The sequence below is a fragment of the Saccopteryx leptura genome, chromosome 5, assembly GCF_036850995.1.
Source record: "Saccopteryx leptura isolate mSacLep1 chromosome 5, mSacLep1_pri_phased_curated, whole genome shotgun sequence".
NCBI lineage: Eukaryota > Metazoa > Chordata > Mammalia > Chiroptera > Emballonuridae > Saccopteryx > Saccopteryx leptura.
Genome location: NC_089507.1, coordinates 34,569,001 through 34,589,695, shown reverse-complemented (window position 1 = coordinate 34,589,695; position 20,695 = coordinate 34,569,001). Strand labels below are relative to the sequence as shown.

The 20,695-nt window shown below is 35.6% G+C and overlaps 1 protein-coding gene and 1 non-coding gene across 2 annotated transcripts in view; both read right to left on the bottom strand.

Moving 5' to 3' along the window:
• Positions 1-20,695, bottom strand: part of GABRB1 (gamma-aminobutyric acid type A receptor subunit beta1) — a 383,981-nt gene that overhangs the window by 124,732 nt on the left and 238,554 nt on the right. The gene's annotated exons all lie outside the window — the stretch shown is intronic.
• LOC136407333 (small nucleolar RNA SNORA73 family) lies at positions 1,622-1,827 on the bottom strand. The gene has a single exon (XR_010751879.1). It is a non-coding gene; the product is annotated as a small nucleolar RNA SNORA73 family (small nucleolar RNA).

Below are 20,695 nucleotides of genomic sequence, written 5' to 3'. Positions count from 1 at the left end.
TGGGTCACATGCCTCATTTGTTAGATCTTTTTAATTTCAGCACAACTGAGTCCCATTCCCTAAAGGCTTCCATTATGCATTGTTATCTTATTGCTACTTCTGAGTCATGCAATGATTTCTATAAAAGCCCTGAGGCTGAAAATGGTAGAGGCACTGGTGGGGTCAGGTGTTTGGCTCATTTGTCTTTTATTGCTTAACTTCCCAAACTAGTCTACATGTAGAGTCGGTAAGGCTGATAAACTGTCTTGTAACACACTCATACTTCCACTGCTTAGCCAGTATTCCCCTATAATTTTCACCATTGAATCTACTAATTGGCAGACAAAATTGCTAAAAATAAGGAATATACTATTTTGGGAAATAGCCAATCAATCATATCATAGTGAGCACAGATAAAAGACTAATAAAAAAAGAAATTCTGTGTGGTAGAGTTTAATTTTCCCAGAATGTGGGCTGATGGTTGAGAACAAAACAGAGAGGTTGTTCACATCATTTGGTCTGTTTTAATCTATAAAAAAATTACTCCCAACCTCAATAGCAATAGGAGTGAAGTCTTTGATTTGTGATTACCACCATTTTAAGTTGGATTTCTGTGATGTAGTGAGATTGCTATATTTCAGTTAAATCTTATTTTAAAGAGATAATGCATTTTTTTTCAATGAGTGAGCTCATTAAAATAATAGCTTCAAAATGGAGAAAAATGGCAGAAATAAAGACTTGAAAAACTTGGCTTTTTTTTTCTTTTAGTTTTCACTTTGAAAGAATGGGGAATTGAAAAGGTCTCTGTGGACTGCCAGTCTCTGTTTCACATCATCACAGATGATAATAGATCCTCAGGGAAGAGTCAGAGAATTCCCCCATTGCTGATGTGCATGTTTTCTTGGCTCCAAAGTTGAAAACAGCCAGAAAAAAATCCTCTGGTGCTGATTCTTCACTCACTCACTCACTCACTCACTCACTCACAAATATTTATGGATCCTTCCTATGCAAGGTACTATGCTGGTGAATGCATGTAAAGCAAAACATATACCATGCAGTATGGTATATATAATATTAGAAATGTAAGTCATGGTTGTAATCTTTGTCATTAAGAATGTGAGCTCTAGGTAGACTGTGTTTACAGACAAGTTTCTTTAGCTATTGCTCCTGGATTAGTTACCTGATTTCTCTGTGACTGTTTTCTTCTTTCTAAAATGCGTTGATATTAGGATTGGAAAAAAGAATACCTGTAAAACATTTAAAAAATTGCCTTGAAGAGCAAGAACTGAATGCTTACTATTATTATTGTGATTACATTACTCACCACAAGGAGTCCTCCAATCACTAAACATCTCATACATGATGCAAATAGATGCAAAAACCTCACTACCTGTATTCTAGAATATACCTATTTTGTCCAAATTAAAAATTATCCATTTTTCCAAAAATGTCTTTTATAGCTTTGATTTTTATTTATTTAAATAAAAGTCTGAAATTGAATCAAGGACTAGATATTATATTTTATTTACACAGGACTATTTAGACTCCTTAACTTAGATTAGTCCTCTGCCTTTTTTTCTTTCCAGACATTGACATATTTGAAGAATTCAGGTGAGATATCTTTTTTTTTCTTTTTTCTGAAGAATGTTTCCTGCATGGTTTGTCTCCTCAGTCATTATCCACAGGACTCAGAGCAGCTGTAGGAATATGCAGGCGCAGACTCAGGGCCTGGCTTTCTCTCCAACGTTGTGGAAAGGGAGTGTACATCATGGGGCAGAGCCCTATGCTTCCCTTTGCCACCTGAACAGAGCCCCGGGGAGAGTGACCTCCTGGGGGTATCCACATTGGTCAGGTGAGATATCTTGTAGGTTGTCTCACAATCTGGATTAATTTTATCAAAGTTAGATTCATTTAACATGCTTGGTAAGATTATTACTTAGAGCAGGGGTCCCCAAACTTTTTACACAGGGGGCCAGTTCACTGTCCCTCAGACCATTGGAGGGCCAGACTATAAAAAAAACTATGAACAAATCCCTATGCACACTGCACAGATCTTATTTTAAAGTAAAAAAAACAAAACGGGAACAAATACAATATTTAAAATAAAGAACAAGTAAATTTAAATCAACCAACTGACCAGTATTTCAATGGGAACTATGCTCCTCTCACTGACCACCAATGAAAGAGGTGCCCCTTCCGGAAGTGCGGCGGGGGCCGGATAAATGGCCTCAGGGGGCCGCATGTGGCCCACGGGCCATAGTTTGGGGACCCCTGACTTAGAGGATATGATTACCCCGTACTGCTTCAAACCAAAAGGTAGTTGCCATACATTACATTAATATTTGTGATGTTAAGTGAGATAACTTGGTTAAGGTATTGTCTACCTCTCACTTTATCTAAATCATATAATTTATCATTTGCACCAATTTTTTTCATCTGGATTCAACTCCACTGAATCCTTCTAAAGTAGACATTGTTTCTTGGAACACTCTAAACCAATTGCTGGCTTTTCCTTTCCAATATGGGGAACTTCAATTCTTCTAAGAGTGTCAGTGAGATATAGAAAGTCTGTTGGGGGCTTTTAGAAATGATTCTGCATTCTCAATAATAGGATCTGATAACATTGGCACTGTTCCTCCTTCACTTTCTTCTTACTGGGTCAAATGTAAATATGGTTAAAAAGCAAAAAGAGTTGCACAGAAATTGGTTTTATAACCTTCACTGTGTTGCTAAACCAACGTCCCTGGCCATCTACTTTTAGACTTCATTGTTTGAATAGAGACAGATTCACTTTTGTTTAGACTTAAGTCATTTCTCTATTTCTTGCAAGCTGAATGCATTCTAACTTATTGACTCCACCATTGTGAAGAGCACTAAATTGGTGGGAGCAACTTGACAAGCCACCTTTGTATTTTGATCAGATAGTAAAAGACAATGTAGCATGGCTGTCTGAGACAGTTTCACTACAAACTCATGGTTGTCAGCCTCAGTCATGCTCTCAATCCAATTCTATATCCCTTTAGGTATTTTTGATGACTTCTCCTTCCTATTGAACTCAAGCAACTATTCTGAATTTTCTTTATTCTTATTAAGTTTTCTAGATGATAACCATCACATATAGGGTATATTATAACAGATAACCCCAACAAGAAAAATGTAATCGTCTTCCCTTCACCTACACTGTTTATATACCCATCTGTACCTTTCTATTTGAAGTTAAAACCTCAACTGTTTTGACAATCCTATCCCCTCTCGCCAAATCAGGCTGTTAATCAATCAATTACCAATCCTGTCTTTCATATCTTCTACTCGCTTCTTGCTGAGCAATTTCCTTCATTATACCTTATGAATATGTTCAAGACTTTGCAATATAAACAGACATACAAATAAACAATAACAAATAGCAACAATAAAATTCTTCTCTTGGCCATACTCCCTCTTCTAGCTTGTGCCTTCTCTCGTTCCTTTTCTTCTTGAAATTGTGTCTACATGCTTATTTTACCACAAAGGTCAGTGACTGCACTTAGCCTTCTGTACTCAGAGATCATCATTGACTGTCAAACTGTCAAATTCAATGGCCACCTTTCAGTTCTTACCTTACTGAATGTCTCTAAAGCACAAGACACTGTCAATGACCTGCTGCTTCATAATACTTAATTTTCTTGGTTTACACTCTACTGCTCTTCTTTTGTTTGTTTCTTTCCCTTTCTTTGACTACCTCATTTCTTCCTTTTTAATGGATTTCCTTTGATTTATTAATCTCTTAAACAATGGTATTGCTATATTAACCAATAGTGACCATAATTCCACCAACACCAACAGATTCTTGGCTGTGGACCTACAGAAGTGATAAGCTCAGCAGAAACAACACATTTCTATTGACTTTTTCCCCCCAGTTTCCATTTGTTGTTTCACACTGGCTGCTAGAGGTATCTACTTGCTCAGATTCCCCTGTAATGCCCAACTTGTCTACTCAGACTATTGCTCCAGGACACCTCTTTAGAGATTGTTCTCTGATGCTCCAGAATCCCCATCTGGACTGTAACTTTCCAGGTTCTTCCCAAATGGAGTAAGGTCTTATTTCTTTAATAAATATCTCTTTCCACATATTCATGATAACCCTGTTTATGCTCTGACACCACCACTTACCTAGAAATTTATGTAAGAGAAAAAGAAACTTAGCTTTTATTTCAGGCAGTGTGTTTCGGATACATGAGTCTAACTGTGTCTTTGTTAATTCAGAGAAGATCATTAAGGGTTCTGTTTTGAACAGAATTGATTTTGAGTTGCCTACTGACTTTGAAGTAGAGCTTTTAAATAAGCAGGTGAATAATCAATTCTGGGGATAACAGAGAGGTCAGAGTTAGGGATAGAAATTTGAGAATAACCGGTATATATGATATGTAGATAATATTTCAAGTCATGTAACTGGCTGTAGATTGAGAAAAAATGTTCAGGATTGAAGGGGAATCCAACATTTATAGATCTGGCAGAGGATACACACAAAAAAGGCAGTAAAAATGATTGAGAAGTATTCAGTCAGTTAGAAAGAAGTAGTTAGGTGTCAGGGTGTGACATCCTCAGAACAAGGAAATATAATGCTTTAAGAAACAGAGTTTGAGTCAAATGTTCCTTGGAGATCTAGTAAGATGAAGATTGATAACTTTCAACTGAAATTAATAAGGTGGGGTTTCATGGATCACCTTGACTATTAGAGTGGTGGGGAGGATACCCTGAAGAAGTGGAGGTTACTCTTCCAGTGACTTTGACATAAAGACTAGGATGCTAGCTGAAGTGTGCTGGGTCAAAATGGATATTATAGCATGTTTGTGTGCTGTAAGGAAGAGTCAAAAAGAAAAAGGGGAATTTGATGATGCAAGAAAGAAAGGCAGTAATTGTAGGAACAAAGTCCTTGAGTAGTCAGAGAGTATGGAAGCTAATACACAGGTAGAGTCTTTGGCTTTAGAACACTAAAGCAGGCACAGTTCATTTGCCATAACTGGGTGTCAGTCTATGTAGGGGTATTTTCAGAGGTTTGGTAGATTTGCCTCTGGTAGAAAATTGTAATAGTTTTCTTCTGACTGTTTCTTCTTTATTACCGAAGTATTGGCAAGAACAGTTGCTAAAAGTGAGAAGATGGGGTGGGTAGTGAAGACTTGAGAAAAGAAGAAAAAACGTGAAATCATCTCAACACATTGAAGAGTCAATTGATTAAGAAAATGTAGGATTGCTGGATAGTGTGGAGGGCACATTTGTAATTTGCTTAACTGCCACTCTTAGGGTTTTTTCTCAGTCATGTTTTATTATTTGTACAGAAAAGGGATAATTGCTTATTTTATTATTATTATTATTTTTAATGAGAGAAACAGAGATAGACCAGAAAGGAAAGAGATGAGAAGCATCAATTCTTTGTTGTGGCACCTTAGTTATTCATTGATTGCTTCCTCATATGTACCTTGACTGGGGGACTCCAGCCGAGTCAGTGACATCTTGCTCAAGCCAGTGACCTTGGGCTTCAAGCCATTGATCTTGGGCTCAAGCAGTGACCATGGTATCATGTTTATGGTCCCATGCTTAAGCTGCATGAGCCTGCAATCAAGCTGGATGAGCCTGCACTCAAACTGGTGACCTTGCGATTCTGAACCCAAGTCCTTTGCATCCCATGCTGATGCTCTATCCACTGTGTCACTGCCTGGTCAGGCAAGGAATAATTGCTTTTAATCAGAGTTGGATACTTCTCAAGAAAATATTATGAGGCAGGGACAAGGGAGTTGGATATATATGTAAATGAATGATCCTAGTGATGTACAATGGATTCTAAGCTCAGTAAGGGGGAACTGAGCTTATTGTTGGGAGGTGGGTCAATGAATTTGAAAGTCAATGGGATTTATATGTTACTGCAGGGTTTTTGTTGAAAAGTGGGAGGGATTAGAGAAATATGAGATCGCAGATTCTGTGAGCCAGTAGAGGAAAACTATAAGAAGTTTGATGTCCTCCAATAACACTTTCAACAGTGGCAACAGATAAAGTCCTGAAACCAGGCTGTTGTTATAAACTCCATTGTTTCCCAAACTATAGTTGTTTGTATCATATCATCCTAATTTTTGTCAAATAAAAATATTAATAATAATAGTGATAATGAATATGTATTGAGTATTTGTTATACGTGATACTATTTGAAGCATTAACCAATTTAATCCTTAACAATACTAGGTAAATACTATTATTATATTCATTTTATAGATAAAGTAACTGAAGCACAGCACATTTAAATAACTTATCTCAGGTCACTTGATCCTAGAGAGTCTGGCTGTGTCTCTCTTAAACAGCACGTATAGCCTCTTAATACTTGTACCATTGTGTTGTAATTTTTTCATCGTTTTCCTGTAGTAGTAGACATTATATGAATACCTTTTTTCATTAAAAAGGTATTTTTATGAGAAAAGGTATTTAAAATAAAGACAATTTTATTATAAATAACAAAAGATAAGTATAAGTGGTCATAAATGTAAAACAATATTATTAATTTCTAGCTAAGCATAGCTGCACGCCAGAGTCTCTGGGAGAAGGCTTGCTCTCTCTGTGTTACAAAGAAGATTAGCAATAGTCGGAGGGAGATAAAAGCCTTGTGCCAGTTGGGAAGAATTAGGAAAGATTTTGAAATGGACCAAAAAGATAACCCTTCTATGTTATCTCAGCTTTTCACTGTTCTTTGAGTTAAATTGCAGAAAATAATAATTCAAATCATACTTATCCATAGAAATAAAAATTAGTTGTGTCAAGTGAATTGAAACTGATTATTGCCCTGTGAATAGACCCATTTTGCATCTATTTGGAATTTTATTTCAACATTTCTCATTTGTCTAGATGTGTGGTATCCTTTGAACTTCTTTTGATATTATAGCTATATCTTACTAGGTCTTTTATTAGCCAGTGAGTTTAGTCTTTCATACATATGTTCATTTCATATTGGTATGAGAGTCATAATTTTACTTTTTAAGAAACTTATCTTTCAATGCACCACACAAAAAGATCTTTTCCCTGTTTGTTATCAGAAGAATGAGTAAAGATTTGCAAAGGGAATAATTTCCTCACTGTGTGACTCAATACTATTAAATATTATTGCCATTTAATACCCCTTAGAATTTACTCTCTAGACAAAATTTATCTAGTATAACACCACTCTTAATATGCATCTCACACTTTGGCCACACCACACTAGATTACTATTTCCCTAGCTTGACTGCTTATCGCAGTTACCTGAGGAATTAAAAAGCTGCATCTACAACAACTAATTATACATAATTGTAATCTTCAAGAGCATAGAGTTGAATACAGTACAAAGGTCCTCAAAATATGAAGAGTAGAGTTACCATATGACCCAGAAATTCCCTTTCTGGATACACCATACATTAGAAAACATTTATTCATAAAGATATATGTACTCCTATGTTCATTGCAGCATTATTCACTGTGGTCAAGACATGGAAATAGCCAAAGGATCCTTTGATAGATGATTAGATAAAAAGATGTGGTATATAATGTAATACTACTCAACCATAATATAGAATACTGCCATTTGTGAAAACATGGATGGATCTTGAGAAAATCATGCCAAGTGAAATAAGGCAGATGAAAAATATCAAGTACCATATGATTACACTCATATGTAAGATATAAAACTGAAAGCAACAAACAAAAAAATAAGAAAAGACTAACAAACCAATGAAAACTCATTGACACAGACAAAAGTATGATGGTTACCAAGGGAAAATGGGTTGGGAGAGAGGATGAAGAATGTAAGGGGGTCAAATATATGGTGATGGAAGGAGACTTAACTTTGAGTGGTGAGCACACAATGCAATATACAGATGATGCATTACAAGATTGTACAAATGAAGCTATATCATTTTATTAACTAATGTTATCCCAATAACTTTAACAAAATTAAAAAAGATTTGTATAGTTTAAAAGAGGAAAGATAAAATCAGTTAAAATATATATGAGCTAGGATCTATAAGGGTTTTTTTTGTTTGTTTTTTTTTGTTTTTGTTTTTTGTATTTTTCTGAAGCTGGAAACAGGGAGGCAGTCAGACAGACTCCTGCATGTGCCCAACCGGGATCCACCTGGCATGCCCACCAGGGGGCGATGCTCTGCCTATCTGGGGCGTTGCTCTGTTGCAACCAGAGCCATTCTAGCGCCTGAGGCAGAGGCCATGTAGCCATCCCCAGCTCCTGGGCCAACTTTGCTCCAATAGAGCCCTGGCTGCAGGAGGGGAAGAGAGAGACAGAGAGGAAGGAGAGGGGGAGGGGTGGAGAAGCAGATGGGCGCTTCTCCTGTGTGCCCTGGCCGGGAATCAAACCCGGGACTTCTGCACACCAGGCTGATGCTCTACCACTGAGCCAACCGGCCAGGGCCTATAAGGGTCTTATAAACTGCTAGAAAGGGACTCAATCCAGGTTGATGGGATGAGGAAGGCTTCCTGGAGGTGGGTAGAGTTAGGGCAAAGAGCAGTGAGACAGGCAGTGCTGTATGAGAAATAAGAGTGCACTGTGCAAGGGTCTAAGTCACAAGAGAATGCATTCTTTTGGAGAACTGAAGCAGTGTGTATTTAGAAAATAAATTTTGATATAACACTTGAAGACAGGTCTGAGAAGTGGGTTAAAAAAGCCTTTGTTGCCAGTGACTTTCAAACTTTTCTTTAACTTGACTCTTTAAGACAACTTACATTTAACTTTAACTCAGTACAACATACAGGGAATATTTATGAAAAGATTCATGAGGCAACATTTATCTTAAATACTTAGAATTTACTTTGAGTCTATTCTATTTCTATTCTATTCTATTCTATTCTATTCTATTCTATTCTATTCTATTCTATATTTGTAAAAATGCCTGTGACCACCCACAAAATTGATTTCACTCTTTAATGAGTGGCTACAGATTGAATATCATTGGATTTTATTTGTCTATTTACTAAACTAAGGAACTTGGATGATCCTGAAATGTTTAAGGGTGGAAGTGACTTGATACTTAAATTTTCAATATTTGTCTGCTGAGTGACTGGTTGACTGATTAAATCCACCATTCATCCATCCATCCATCCCAGAGGAAGAAAGTGAAATAAAGTTTTTTCTATGTTCAGATCACGCTTCAGTTGGTTTCCCAAGCGAATCAGAAGAGAAGATGCAAATAGGAGTAATGAATAATGAAAACAAGCAATATAGTACTCAGGGCTCTGGCTGAAGGAACACAAGTACAGCTTGTGCTTGTTGACCCCCAGAGGCCATCTCTAATGAGCAGTGAGATAGTTTATCTAAGTCACAAATTGTCACCATAGCTTCTGTTTCCTTAGAAACAGGGCAACTGGTGAAACTCTTGGCTCTAAAAACCACGGTAAAATATCCAGTAGCCAGATGGTCTGGCAATCGTAATTGTCATGCCTTTGTGAGCATTTATCATGAATTGGCAATCACAGCAGAAAAGAAATTCTTTCAAGTGAGAGTTGAACAGAAATGGAAAAGTGTGACCAGCGGGGGTCTGTTGGTAATTGGCAATGAGGTGCAGGCAAAAGGCAGAAACCTGGGGATTGAAACTCCACCCAGTCCAACAATTCCCACTTTACTTCTGTTGTCACTGTTCCTGCTGCTTTCTCACCTACCGAGCACAGCGCTAGGAAATAAACGCTGTTTCCATCCTCACAGTGCCTAAGAACAAGTGGAATTTTTGAGCACATTTAAATACCTCTTCAAGGAAATAATTTTTTTTATATATCTCCTGCAAATAGAACATGCTAATCACCACTATCCAAGAGAGAGAATGATGTAAGTATTTTATTATCCCATGGAATATACTTCAGAGATTTTGGTTCTTCATCAATGCCACCACTATTGGTAAGGTACTTACTAGACAATTATACCTGAACTTTGCCATCTTATAAGACACTAAAGCAGTAACAATAATAATTTTGAGTGATTAAGTGTTTACTGTATTCCAGGCACTGTACTAAACACTTAACCTTATGAAAGCTGGTATGAGGTAGGTATTAATATTATTACCATTTTATAAATGAAGAATGTGAGGTTTAGAGAGTTATTTAATCTGGTTATGGTTACACCCAGTAATTTAAATGCAGGTGGGATAGAGCCTGTGCTTTCAGCCACTAAACAGCTTTACCAATTGTCCCCAAATATAAAGTCGTAAAATACAGTAACTTTAAAGTAGTGCTTTGTAAACTTTTTGTATCATGGACCCTCTCCATAGTCAAGTTAAACCTAAGAATGCCTTCTCAGAAAATGTATAGGTGCAAAAAGTTAAAGAAAGAATTATAAAGGAAAATAATTATTTTGAAATACAGTTAACAAAATTTAAAAAATATAGTAATATATATGCTTCCTTAATAACATCTTGAACAAGATCAGACAGTGGGTCAAATAACTACCATAGTTCTGAAGTAGTAATTAGAGTAATTTACCCTAATATTCAGTGATACATTTAAATATGTTCAATAACTGGAATTAGATATATAAATCTGATATATTGGAGCTTTCTATTGGTTAAAAGTCACAAGTACTAATAATTCACTAATGCCTGTTGTCTACATTTATCATGTAGAGAAATATTAAATTTCTGATAGAGGTTAGTGAAAATAAATATGTAAATGTTTCCCATTCAAACTCAAGAACATCTAGAATCCTATACATCCCTTTTGGGGTTTCGTGAATTTCAGAATAGGAGCCATCATTCTCTACCTGGGCCCATTGTGACTCTCTTCTCTAGGCCATGGGACTTTTGGTAATATCTTGAGACACTTTTGGTTGTCAGTTCAGGGTGATATAGTGATATAATACTGGCTTTTAGTGGGTGGAGGCCAAAGATGCCATTAAATATTTTATGATGTTCAGGATAAGGCCACAGAACAAAGTATTATCTAGCTAAAAACATCAGTAATGTCAACATTAAAAAACCCTGCTTTATAGCAAGAAAATTTGGGTTGAGTTCAAATGCTGACACTCAATCTGAGTGATCTTGGAAAATATTTCACTTTTGGATTTTGGTTTCTAGATTTGTTAAATGAGGTTATTAAGATCACAGGGCTTTTGTGAGGATAAAATAAATGGTATAAAAATGTAGAGTAAAATAATGCATCACACAAGTTGTTTTCAAACTATATTGTTTTGAGTCCCTGGATTAGAAAGTCATTAAGGGAATTTTTCATGACTGATGGGAAAACTGCAAGGTCAGAATTTCAGTCATTAAACCTATACTTTAAGCTTTTTATTTATTATATAAATTAATCTTTTGTGAAAGATAAAAAAAACTCTCTGCTGCTCAATATAATGCTATACAAATGTTATTTTAAGTATGTCATGATAACCAAACACAAGAAAAGGATTCTGACCTCTTTATTGCTTAGCATTTAATCCCTTGAAAGTCCATGTTATTGAAGGGGTTAAGTTATTTTTTTTATTTTTATTTTATTTTATTTTTTTTAATAAATTTTTATTAATGTTAATGGGATGACATTAATAAATCAGGGTACTTATATTCAAAGAAAACATGTCTAGGTTATCTTGTCATTAAATTATGTTGCATACCCCTTGCCCAGAGTCAGATTGTCCTCCGTCACCCTCTATCTAGTTCTCTGTGCCCCTCCCCCTCCCCCTAACTCTCTCCCTCCCTCCCTCCTGCGTCCTCCCTCCCCCCACCCCTGGTAACCACCACACTCTTGTCCATGTCTCTTAGTCTCATTTTTATGTTCCACCAATGTATGGAATGATGTAGTTCTTGTTTTTTTCTGATTTACTTATTTCACTCCGTATAATGTTATCAAGATCTCACCATTTTGCTGTAAATGATCTGATGTCATCATTTCTTATGGCTGAGTAGTATTCCATAGTGTATATGTGCCACATCTTCTTTATCCAGTCTTCTATTGAAGGGCTTTTTGGTTGTTTCCATGTCTTGGCCACTGTGAACAGTGCTGCAATGAACATGGGGCTACATGTGTCTTTACGTATCAATGTTTCTGAGGTTTTGGGGTATATACCCAGTAGAGGGATTGCTGGGTCATAAGGTAGTTCTATTTGCAGTTTTTTGAGGAACCACCATACTTTCCTCCATAATGGTTGTACTACTTTACAGTCCCACCAACAGTGGATGAGAGTTCGAAGGGGTTAAGTTAGCTAGCATTACTTTTGTTCAAAGTTTGAACACATGAACTTGAGGAGAAACATACGCACTCAATTTGTTTCCACATGTCATATTTCAGAGATTATTTTGTCTATACAAGCATTGAAACCACATCAAATAAAAATAGTAAGACATTCATTTTCCAAAACCACCTTTTCTCCTATTGCTCTCACAGAACAGAACTTGTTCTTTCTCAGTTTCATGCATATGGTAATCAGTTTGCTTTCCTTTGAACTAGATAATTGTAAGAATCACAGAATACTCAAAGCCTGTCCATGTATATTTATGTTCACTAATACAGTTACACAAGGGATCAGCAGAAATACTACTGGTTCTGTTGGTTTAAATTAAATTCCTTAATCAATCCCCTGAGAAGTGTTATCCAGGAGGTAACTGCTGAATGTGCATGAATCTTTTATGTGCTTCATTTTATAACAGTTTCTGGTATGCCTGCAAATGAAATTTTGCACAACAAAAATGATATGCTGACATCAGACAAGGCATCTAGTGGTTTCCTCATCTTGTAAAACAAATTACACAGGATTGGTCCAGCAGAACACAGATAAAGTTTTCTTCACTTAAACTTCCCTCTCTTCACCTCCATTAAAAGTAACAGAAGTTACCTACTTCTACTTCTGCATGCCAAGACTTCATTATTATTTAGTTCCCAAAATAACCTATGAAGTCAGAACTATTGTTGTCATTTACTTTATCAACAAGGAAGCCATGGCTCAGAAAGAATGAGTAATTTCTCCAAATCACTTAGCTCATAAGTAACTGAAGAAAGTTAAGAACCAAGATCGATCTATCTTCCTCCCTTCCTTCCTCCCTTCCTTCCTTCCTTCCTTCCTTCCTTCCTTCCTTCCTTTCTTCTCTCTCTCTCTCTCTCTCTCTTTCTTTCTTTCTTTCTTTTTTGTTCAAAATTATATGCTATTCCACTTACTTTTATCTTCTTCAATTACTTTCTTCAATGTCCTAATTTTCTGAGTACAGGTCTTTTACATCCTTGGTTAAATTTATTCCTAGGTATTTTATTTATTTATTTTTGATGTGATTGTAAATAAGATTATTTTTTTAGTTTCCATTTCTGATAGTTCATTATTGGTATATAAAAATGCAACTGACTTCTGAATATTTATTTTGTATCCTGCTACTTTACTGAATTCAGTCATATTACCCAAAGCAATCTATAAATTCAATGCAATTCCTATCAAGATACTAATGACATATTTCACAGAACTAGAACAAATATTCCAAAAATTTATATGAAAGCGCAAAAGACCCCTAAAAGTCACAGCAATTTTGAAAAAGAAGAGTAAAGTTAGAGTAATTGCATTACCTGATATCAAACTATACTACAAGGCCATGGTAATCAAAATAGCATGGTACTGGCATAAAAACAAACATATAGATCAATGGAACAGAATAGAGAGTCCAGAAATAAACCCATACCTTATGGTCAACTAATACATGAGAAAGAAGGCAAGAACATAAAGTGGGGTAAAAACAGTCTATCCATAAATCTCGTTAGGAAAATTAGATCAGTGCAAAAAAAATCAAACTAGACCACCTTTTTACATTAAACACAAGAATAAATTCAAATGGATTAATGCCTTAAATGTAAGACTTGAAACCATAAAAATTCTAGAGGAAAATATAAGCAGTAAAATTTTGGACATTCCTCATAACGATATTTTTTTGTGATATATCTTCTTGGGAAAGGAAAAGAAAAAAATAAATGGAATTATGTCAAACCACAAATTTTTCACACAAGAAAGGAAACCATCAGCAAAATTAAAAATCAATCATTAAATGAGAACATATTAACCAATAATACATCTGATAAAGGGTTAATATCCAAAATTTTAAAGAATTTATACAACTCAACACCCCCCCAAAAGACCCCCAATAAACCATCCAATTAAAATATGGGCAAAAACCTGAATAGACACTTCTCAGACTTAGAGGACATAAGATGACCAATAGACATGAAAGATGCTCAACATCACTAATCATCAGAGAAGTGCAAAGTAAAAGCACAATGAAATATCACACCTGTCAGAATGACTATCATCAATAATTCAACAAACAAGTGTTGGTGAGGACATGGAGAAAAAGGAAACTTCGTGCACTGTTGGTGGGTTGCAGATTCGTGCAGCCACTGTGAAAAAAAATGTGGAGTTTTCTCAGAAATATTAAAAATGGGACTGCTTTATAATTCAACTATTCAACATTTAAGATTATATCCTAAGAAATCTGAAACACTAATTCCAAAAATATATACACTCTTGTGTTTATTGCAGTGTTATTTACAATAGTCAAGATTTGGAGGAAGCCCAAGTGCTCATCAGTAGATGAGTATATAAAAAAGTTGTGGTATATTTACATGGTGAAATACTACTTAGCCATAAAAAAAATAAATGTTACCTTTCGGGACAGCATAGATGGACCTGGAGAGTATTGTGCTAAGTGAAATAATCCAGTCAGAGAAAGATAAGTACTATAAAACTTTCACTTAAATGTGGAATCTAGTGAACAAAATAAACTAACAAACAAAATAAAAAGAGATATAGATACAGAGAAGAGACTGAAAGCTGTCAGAGGGGTGGGAGGTTGAAAGGGTGAAACAGTTGAAGGGATTAAGAAAAAAATAACTCATAGACAACAATATGATGATTACCTGAAAGAAAGGAGGGTAGAAGCAAGTAGAAGAGGATAAAGAGGGGGTAAATAAAAATAGTGATGGAAGACTTGACTTTGAGGGGTGGAGCACACACTACAATATACAGATGATGTATTATAGAACTGTACTTTTGAAATCTATATTTTATTAACCAATGTCACCTCAATAAATTAAATAAAATTTTCTTTAAAAATGTATATGGTCTTGACTACTGCTAGAGAATTTATTTATTTATTTTATTAATTTTTAATTTATTGTGTTTACATGGATTCAAGTGTCTCACTGAATATAACTCCCCCACTCCTCACCCCTGTGTCCCTTTTTATACTCCCTTTGCCCTCCTTCCCCTATCTCCCTCCCCACTTCCCTCTAGGATTTGCTTTCCTGTTATCTGTATTTCTGTGTTATGTATGTATAGATTCACTATCACTTTACCTTCTCTGATCCCATCCTCTCATCCCTCTTTCCTCTGACAGCTGTCCCTCTGGTCCCTGTGACCCTGCCTCTGCCTCTATTCTGTTCCTCAGTTCACTTTGTTCATTTGATTCCACATATACAGGTATGTGAGATCATATGATATTTTTCTTTCTCTGCCTGGCTTATTTCACTTAGCATAATAATCTCCAGGTCTATCATGCTGTCACAAAAGGTAAGATTTCCTTCTTTTTCACATCTGCATAGTATTTCACACCTTCATGTACCACTGCTTTTTAATCCACTTGTCCAATGATGGACACTTGAGCTGTTTCCAGATCTTGGCTATTATAAACAGTGCTGCAATAAACATGGGGGTGCATATCTTCTTTTGAATCAGTACTTGGGATTCTTAGGACATATTCCTAAAAGTGGGATAGCTAGGTCAAAAGGCAGATCCATTTTTAATTTTTTGAGGAAATCCCATACAGTTCTCCACAGTGGCTGCACAAGTCTGCATTCCCACCAACAGTGCAGGAGGGTTCCCTTTTCTCACAGCCTAGCCAGCCCTTATTGTGTATTGTTTTGTTAATGAGCGCCATTCTGACAGGTTGTGAGGTAACATGTCTTTGTGGTTTTAATTTGCATTTCTGTGATGATTAGTGACTTTAAACATTTTTTCATTTGCCTATCCTCTTTGAAGAAGTGTTTATTCAGATCTTTTTCCCATTTTTAAACTGGATTGTTTACCTTTCTGGTGTTGAGTTTTAGAAGTTCTTTTTAAATTTTGATTATTAACCCCTTATCAGATGTATTGGTGAATATGTTCTCCATTGTGTGGGTTGTCTTTTTATTTTGTTCATGGTGTCTCTTGCTGTGCAAAAGCTCTTTATTTTGATATAGTCCCATTTGTTCATCCTGTCCTTTATTTCACTTGTCTGTGGAGATAAATCAGCCAAAATATTGCTACAATATTCCTTAATTTCTCTTTCAGAGAGTTTATTGTTGGTGTGTAAAAATGCTACTGGTTTCTGAATATTAATTTTATATCATGCCACCTTGCCGAATTCATTTATCAGGTCTAGTAGTTTTTTGATTGAGACTTTAGGGTTTTCTATGTACAGTATAATGTCATCAGCAAATAATGATAGTTTTACTTCTTTTTTTCCAATTTGGATGCCTTTGATTTCTTCTTCTTGTTTGATCACTGTGGCTAGGACTTCCAGAACTATGTTGAATAAGAGTGGTGAAAGGGAGCACCCAGGGGGCACCCCTGCCTTGTTTCTGATCTTAAGGGATTTCTTTTATTTTTTGCCCATTGTGTATGGTATTGGCCATGGGATTGTCATAGATAGCCTTTATCATGTTGAGGTAGGTTCCCTGTATTCCCACTTTGCTGAGAGTTTTGATGACAAGTGGGTGCTGAATTTTATCAAATGCTTTTTGTGCATCTATTGATATTATCATGTGATTTTTATCCTTCCTTTTGTTTATGTGATGAATCACATTGATTGATTTGCAAATATTGTACCAACCTTGTCTTCCCAAAATAAATCCCACTTGATCATGATGTATGATTTTTTTCATGTATTGATAGATCTGGTTTGCTAATATTTTGTTGAGAATTTTAGCATCTATGTTCATCAGAATATTGGCCTATAGTTTTCTTTCTTTGTAGAGTCTATACCTGGTTTTAGAATGAGGATTATGCTTGCCTCAAAAAAGAGCTTGGAAGTCTTTTCTCCTCTTGAATTTTTTGAAATACCTTGAGAAGATAAGAGTTATTTCTTCTTTGAATATTTGGTAAAATTTGCTTGTGAAGCAATCTGGTCCAGGGACTTTTATTTGCTGGGAGTGTTCTGATAATTGTTTTAATTACATTTGTTGTAATTGGTCTGTTTGAGGTTTCTGATTCTTCCAGATTGAGTTTTGGAAGATTATATGTTTCTAGGAATTTACCCATTTTGCCTAGGTTGTCCAATTTTTTGGCATACAGATCTTCATAGTAGTTTCTTACTATCCTTTGTATTTCTGTGGTGTCAGTTGTTATTTCACCACATTCATTTCTAATTTTATTTATTTGAGTATTATCTCTTTTTGTCTTGATGAGTCTATGAGTCTGGTTAAAGGTTCATCAATCTTGTTTACCTTTTCAAAACACCAGCTCTTGGTTTCATTGATCTGTATTGTATTTTTAGCCCCTATGTCATTTATTTCTGCTGTGATCTTTATTAATTCCTTCCTTTTACTTCCTTTGGGCTTTACTTGTCGTTCTTTTTTTAGTTCTTTTAGGTGTATGGTTAAGTTTTTTTATATAAATTTTTATTAATTTTAATGGGGTGACATCAATAAATCAGGGTACATATGTTCAAAGAAAACATGTTCAGGTTATCTTGTCCTTCAATTATGTTGCATACCTATCACCCAAAGTCAGATTGTCCTCTGCCACCTTCTATCTAGTTTTCTTTGTGCCCTCCCCCTCCCTATTTCCCTCTTTCTCACTCTCCTCCCCAACCCCCCCCTCGTAACCACCACACTCTTGTCCATGTCTTTTAGTCTCGTTTTTATGTCCCACCTATGTATGGAATTATACAGTTCTTAGTTTTTTCTGATTTACTTATTTCACTCCATATAATGTTATCAAGATCCAACCATTTTGTTGTAAATGATTCGATGTCATCATTTCTCATGGCTGAGTAGTATTCCATAGTGTATATGTGCCACATCTTCTTTATCCAGTCATCTATTGAAGGACTTTTTGGTTGTTTCCATGTCCTGGCCACTGTGAACAATGCTGCAATGAACATGAGGATACATTGTGTCTTTACATATCAATGTTTCTGAGTTTTGGGGGTATATACCCAGTAGAGGGATTGCTGGGTCCTAAGGTAGTTCTATTTTCAGTTTTTTGAGGAACCACCATACTTTCTTCCATAATGGTTGTACTACTTTACATTCCCACCAATAGTGAATGAGGGTTTCTTTTTCTCCACAGCCTCTCCAACACTTGCTATTACCTGTCTTGTTGGTAATCGCTAATCTAACAGGTGTGAGGTGGTATCTCATTATAGTTTTGATTTGTATTTTTCTAATAACTAATGAAGATGAGCATCTTTTCATATATCTGTTGGCCATTTGTATTTCTTCCTGGGAGAAGTGACTATTCATGTCCTCTTCCCATTTTCTTTATTGGATTGTTTGTTTGTTTGTTGTTGAGTTTTATGAGTTCTTTGTATATTTTGGATATTAGGTCCTTATCTGAGCTGTTGTTTGAAAATATTATTTCCCATTTAGTTGGCTATCTGTTTATTTTGTTTTCAGTTTCTCTTGCTGAGCAAAAACTTCTTAGTCTGATGTAGTCCCATTCATTTATCTTTGCCTTCACTTCTCTTGCCTTTGGAGTCAAATTCATAAAATGCTCTTTAAAATCAAGGTCCATGAGTTTTGTACCTATGTTTTCTTCTATGTACTTTATTGTTTCACGTCTTATATTTAGGTCTTTCATCCATTTCAAATTAATTTTAGTACAAGGGGACAAACTGTCATTGAGTTTCATTCTTTTGCATGTGGCTTTCCAGTTTTCCAAGCACCATTTGTTGAAGAGGATTTCTTTTCTCCATTGTGTGTTGTTGGCCCCTTTATTGAAAATTACTTGACCATATATATGTGGTGTTATTTCAGGACTTTCTTTTCTGTTCCATTGGTCTGAGTGTCTATTTTTCTGCCAATACCATGCTGTTTTGATTGTCGTGGCTCTATAATATAATTTGAAGTCAGGTATTGTAATGCCCCTTCATTCTTTTTCCTTTGGTTGCTTTGGCTATTCAGGGTTTCTTTTATAGTTCCATCTATATAAATCTGATGATTTTTTGTTCCATTTCTTTAAAAAATGTCATTGGAATTTTGATGTGAATTGCATTAAATTTGTATATTGCTTTGGGTAATATGGCCATTTTGATTATATTTATTTTTTCTATCCAAGAACAAGGAATATTTTTCCATTTCATTGTATCTCTTTCGATTTCCCTTAACAATGCTTTGTAGTTTTCGTTATGTAGGTCTTTTACATTCTTTGTTATGTTTATTCTTAGGTATTTTATTTTTTTGTTGCAGTTGTGAAGGGGATTATTTTTTTCAGTTCATTTTCTAATGTTTCATTGTTAGCATATAGAAAGGCTATGGACTTTTGTATATTAATTTTGTATCTTGCAACCTTACTGTATTGGTTTATTGCAGGGGTCCCCAAACTTTTTACACAGGGGGCCAGTTCACTGTCCCTCATACCATTGGAGGGCTGGACTATAAAAATAACTATGAACAAATCCCTGTGCATACTGCACATATCTTATTTTAAAGTAAAAAAACAAAACAGGAACAAATACAATATTTAAAATAAAGAACAAGTAAATTTAAGTCAACAAACTGACCAGTATTTCAATGGGAACTATGGGCCTGCTTTTGCCTAATGAGATGGTCAATGTCTGGTTCCATATTTGTCACTGCTAGCCGTAACAAGTGATATGACGTGCTTCCAGAGTTGTGATACGTGCGTCCCGCATCACTGGAAGTAGTACTGTACGTGAGCAACGCCGTGCTTTGTGGCGCCGCCACATACAGTACTCATTGGCCACCAATGAAAGAGATGCCCTTTCCTAAAGTGCAACGGGGGCCGGATAAATGGCATCAGAGGGTCACATGTGGCCTGCTGGCTGTAATTTGGGGACCCGTGGTTTATTGTTTCCAGTAATCTTTTTGTGGAGTCTTTGGGGTTTTTGATGTATAGGATCATATCATTTGCAAAAAGTGCTGCCTACAAGAAACACATCAAAGCAACAAGGATAAAAGCAAATTCAAAGTAAAAGGCTGAAAAACAATACTCCAAGCATATAACATCCAGAAAGAAAGCAGGTGTAGCAATACTAATATCTAATAATGCTGACTACAAGACAGCAAAAGTAATCAGAGACAAAAATGATCATTTCATAATGATTAAGGTGACACTGGATCAAGAAGACATAACAATTCTTAATATATATGCACCAAACCAAGGAGCACCATAATATATAAGACAGCTACTTATTGACCTAAATACAAAAACTGACAAAAACACAATCATATTTGGAGACCTCAGTACACCGCTGATGGCTCTAGATTGTTCATCCAAACAGAAAATCAATAAAGATATATTGGCCTTAAACGAAATACTAGAGCAACTGGATATGATAGACATCTACAGGACATTTCATCCCAAAGCAACAGAGTATACCTTTTTCTCTAGTGTACATGGAACATTCTCAAGAACTGACCATATGTTGGGTCACAAAAATAACATCAGCAAATTCAGGAAAATCAAAGTTGTACCAAATATATTTTCTGATCATAAAGCCTTGAAACTAGAATTCAACTGCAAAAAAGAGGGAAAAAAC